This window comes from Gossypium arboreum, chromosome 7 (assembly GCF_025698485.1).
Source record: "Gossypium arboreum isolate Shixiya-1 chromosome 7, ASM2569848v2, whole genome shotgun sequence".
NCBI classification, from domain to species: Eukaryota; Viridiplantae; Streptophyta; class Magnoliopsida; order Malvales; family Malvaceae; genus Gossypium; species Gossypium arboreum.
Window position 1 is genome coordinate 76,495,785 of NC_069076.1, and position 5,256 is coordinate 76,501,040.

Here is a 5,256-nt window from a genome sequence, read left to right on the forward strand (position 1 = left end):
ATGGTAAGTTAAATTCTATGTTATAGGAACTTACTAAGCTTAACTGCTTATCCGGTGTATTTTTCATGTTTTTAGTAAATTAGAAGCTCGTTTGGGTTGGAAGCTTGTTAGAGCTATTTCACACTATCCATCAGCTCTTTTGGTACTTTCGGTTGGTTTAATTTTTGTTATAATGGCATGTATTGGTTATTTTGGTTAATGTTAGCCTATGTCTTTGTTGATAATTTGGCCATTTGTTTGGCTTATGTTTGGTATTTTAGATGTGTATAAGTTGCCTTAATATGGTTAATATGTGGTTGAATTATGGAAAAATGAAATTGTTGTTGAATGTGCACATTGGATATGTCATATAGTTGCTGTAAATTGGTGCTTTTTTGTGGAAGGCATATATGTATATTGATGTTAGTTTAGAATGGGATAATTTTTACCAATTGAGAAGTTTTGGTATGTTTTAGTAAGTAAGCTAAATGACATGAAATGATGCAAATTGCTTGGAAGGTTGTTGGCTTATTTAGTCAAATTATGTACATAATTATACATGCTATGAATTGTCATTTGAGGTGCTTAAGGGCATATTGGTTGTATGTGAATATATCATATGTTTAAGGTTTGTTTATGCTTGATTTGGATGCCTTTTTATGGCTTGTAAGTATGTGTAATTGTGGTTGTAGGTACATGCCAAATTGGGTGAGAAAAATGGCTTGCAAAATAGCTTATTTTCATCCACACGGGTGTCTGTCTCAGCTGTGTGTGATACACGGCCAGGAGACACAGCTGTGTGTCCCCTGTAGCTTTCAAAGGGTTGAAAATCAGGCTGTTACATGGCCTGGCACACAGGCACCTGAGGTTACTTTGAAGGGCACACGACCTAGCACATGGGCGTGTGGCTTGGCCATCTGACCAAGTCAGAGAGTTACACGAGCACAAACACAGGTTGGGATATGGCCGTGTGTCCCCATTTCAAATGCCTACACGGCCTAAGACACTGGCATGTCTCTTGGTCGTGTGAGTCACACAGCTTGGCCACACGGCCGTGTGACGCTTACAGCTTTGAAAATTTTTAATGTTTTCCGAAAAATTCTCTGAGTTTCTAATTTAGTCTCGACTTATTTCTAATGCGTATTTAGGGCCTCTAGGGCTCGTATAAGGGACAATATGTATGATTTTGATTGGTTTTATTATGAATATTGATATGTTATAAAATGTTTGAAATTCTGCTTATTTGTATTGTAAATTTTAGAAATACTCTATAACCTTAATCCGATGATGGATACGAGTTAGGGTGTTACATTAACACCCTCAAACTTAATTTTGAACTCATGCTTCTGAACATTTTGATCATAACACTTGATCATACATCAACATTTGATCATTTTTTTGAACTGTATACCTCATTTGCATTACCACACTACTATCCATTTTACTAGTTGATAAACCGTAAATTATACATATTTTTTACCCCATGTTTAATTCATTTTATGGATGATTTTTCATTAGAATTGGTGAATTCGATGCTCCTAATACTTTAATTTCATGTTTTATACTTAGGAGAGCAGAGGAGAGCGAAAGGAATGAGAAATAGGCCAAAAACGGAGAAAATGGGCCAAATTATGAAATCAACATGGCCTGGACCTCTGCACACGGGCAGACCACACGATCGTGTCAATTTGGCAGGCTTGAGCACGGCTTGAAGTAATCGAACAAGGGCGTGTGCCACGGGCGTGTCCCTGCTGACCCAAGTTGAGTCCAATTCGGAAAAGGCTAATTTTGAGGGCTTCTAGGCATTCCAAAGCCTATAAATACACCCTAGAGAAGGAAGAAAAGGGAGACGGAGAAGGGGAAGTAAGGAATTACTCCAAGGAAGCCGATTGATCCATCTCAGAAGCCGGATTCATCATCAAGACTGAAGATCTCTCCTCAATTTCCCTTCAGGAGTTTTGGGTTTTCTTTATGTTTTGTATTCTTTATTCTTCTGAGATGTTTCCTTATTTAGTTATGAACTAAAACCCCTAAATACCTAAGGGAAATGAAACCTAAGATGAATCTTGTTATTATTTTCTGAATCGTATGATAAATATTTAACTTGTTCTTAATTATGTGTTCATAATTCTTGTTTTGATATCCCAGGACATTGATTCAAGACATGCTCTTATTCAGATGAGGAATAGACCCTGTCTAAGAGTATATTTGTCATAATTAACCAGAGTTGATTACGCGCCTAGACATAGGGTGACAAGATTTTTCCGGATTAGGGTAAAACCTAATAAGGGGATCCATAGATCGAGTTAATGCAACCCTAGAGTGTTAATTAGAGAAAAGTCTCGGTTATTCAATCTAGGGATTAGACGTTATTAGTCTTGAATAGGGATAATAACATAACTTAGGGATCTCTATGGAACAAGTTGAATGAATAAATCGCCCGATTCGAAGCCAGAATAACAAGTAAAGTCTAGGTGGATTTTTCCTTAGGTATTGTCTTAAGCCAATCGATTTTTCCCAAAAGCAATTCTCCAATTCTTTTCTCTGCGCGTTCTTAGTTTAGGTGATTAGTTAATTAAAACAAAACCTCTCTATTCTTAGGCTAGATAATAAAAAGACAGTCATTACTAGTACTTTTAGTTCCTTTAGGTTCGACAATCTGGTCTTGCTAAAACTATACTTCTATTCGATAGGTACACTTGTCTACATCGTGATAATAGTTAGTTCAAGAATGAGTAATTATAAATATTTAAAACCTATCACGAAATCACGTGATCAAGTTTTTGGTGGCATTACCGGGGAACTAAGATATTAGGAACGCTCAATTTTTATTACTTTAGCCATTTATTTTTCTTGCAATTTAATTTAATTTAATTATTATTATTTATTAATTTACTTTTTCCTTCTCTTGGCAGGTTTTTTATAGTTTATGACTAGAAGAAACCTGTCAGGACCACTACTTTTTGACGAAGAAATCGATCGTACAGTTCGCAGAAATCAAAGAGAAATAAGACACAGCTAAAGATACACGGAGAATGATCAAGAAGACGATACTCAACCCCCAACCGAAGAGATGGCTGAAAACCAAGGCAATCAGCTACCTCCTGCAATTGCTGTTAATCAAAATCCTACTCTACGCACTATGTATGATTATACTAAACCTTCTTTAACAGGAACTGAATCAAGCATAGTTAGACCTGTTGTAGCTGCAAATACTTTTGAATTAAAACCTAACACTATTCAAATGATACAGCAATTTGTTCAGTTTGATGGTTTGCAGGATGAAGATCCCAACGCTCATTTAGCAAACTTTTTGGAATTTTCAGATACATTTAAAATTAATGGCATTTCTGATGATGCCATACGTCTTCGATTGTTTCCCTTTTCATTAAGGAACTAAGCTAAACAGTGGTTGAATTCGTTACCACGAGGGTCAATTACTACTTGGGAACAAATGACCGAAAAATTCTTACTAAAATATTTTCTGCCGGCTAAAATGGCTAAATCACGTAATGATATCTCTTCATTTGTGCAGATGGATTTAGAAACACTCTACAATGCATGGGAGAGATATAAGGACCTTCTGAGAAGGTGCCCTCACCATGGGTTACCACTTTGGCTCCAAGTACAAACATTCCACAATGGTCTGAATCCTTCAACTCGGCAAATGGTTGATGCAGCTGCTGGTGAACCATTAACAATAAAACACTGAAAGATGCCTATGAGTTTATAGAGGAGATGTCACTGAATAACTATCAGTGTCAAGTCATGAGGACAAAGCCAACGAAAATAGTCGGCGTTTATAATGTCGATTCGGTCACCATGCTCTGTAATCAGGTAGAACTCTTAAATAAAAAGATTGATGGTTTTCTTAGTTCTTCACAGGTTCACCCAGTAATGCAGTGCGAAGCAAGTAGCGGTGGAACAAACCATTCGGAATACCAACCTTATGGCCACAGCATGGATAACGAGCAATTAAACTACATGGGTAATAATCCTCGACCTCAAAACAATCCATATAATAACACTTATAATGCAGGTTGGAGGAAGCACCCCAATTTCTCGTGGGGCGGTCAAAGAAATCAAAGACCACAACATCCTCCGAGCTATCAACAACCACCTTACCAACAGGAAAAGAAGCCAAACCTTAAAGAGATGCTCTCAAAGTTTATATCAGTGTCAGAAACCCGTTTTCAGGACACCGAGACAGCACTTAAGAATCAACAAGCATTGATCCAAGGACTCGAAACTCAGATAGGTCAGCTTTACAAACTAATCTCCGAACGACCACAAGGTAGTTTGCCAAGTAATACCGAACCTAATCCAAGGGAACAACTCAACGCAATTAATATTCAAGATGACGAAGGAGTCATTGAGCCTGAACCAAACCCGAGGCAAGAAACTGTGGTAACCAAAGGTCAAGGTGAGGTAGATCAAAATACAAACAAACCAGTGACTTTCGAATATAAACCTCGTGTGCCATACCCCAACGCGATAAGGAAAGACCACTTAGATGGACAATTTGGTAAATTCCTTAAACTCTTAAAAAAATTACATATTAACTTACCGTTTATTGAAGCTCTATCGTAGATGCCAAACGCAATGAAATTTTTAAAGGAGCTTTTAGAAAATAAGCGGAAGTTGGACGAGGCGTCGTATGTGGAGCTGAATGCAGTTTGCTCGACCATTCTCCAAAATAAACTACCCAACAAACTAAAATACCCAAGGAGATTTACTATTCCTTGCTTAATTTGTAGTTTAGATGTTAATCATGCATTAGCTGATCTATGGGCTAGTATCAATGTCATGCCTTACAAAATGTTTAAGCAACTAGGTCTCGAGAAACCCAAACAGACTAGGATGAGCATTCAATTAGCAGATAAAACTATAAGATTCCCTAGAGGTATTATTGAAGATGTGCTAGTTAAAATCGATAAATTTATATTTCCCGTTGATTTTATTGTTCTAGACATAGAAGAGGATAGCAACACTCCCTTAATTATAGGAAGGCCCTTTTTAGCAACTGCTAACACCATCATTGATGTTGGCACAGGTGAACTCACACTTCGAGTGGGAGACGAAACAATCACCCTTCAAGCTCGCAATTCTAGCAACACATCAGTAATTGAAGGTTATTTAAACCATTCTACTAAACCTAACAATATGGTGAAACCTACTTTGCAAAAAATGAGTCTGAAGGAAGCACACGAGTCGTTCTGAAGCAATAGTAGAGGACCTATTCATGAAGGTCGAAGATTACAAATCGAGGAACTCAAT

At 37.3% G+C, this 5,256-nt stretch overlaps 1 non-coding gene across 1 annotated transcript; it reads right to left on the bottom strand.

Moving 5' to 3' along the window:
- Positions 1–3,482: 3,482 nt before the first annotated feature.
- Positions 3,483–3,588, bottom strand: LOC128296093 (small nucleolar RNA R71). Its single transcript, XR_008286641.1, has one exon. It is a non-coding gene; the product is annotated as a small nucleolar RNA R71 (small nucleolar RNA).
- Between the last annotated feature and the right edge of the window lie 1,668 nt (positions 3,589–5,256).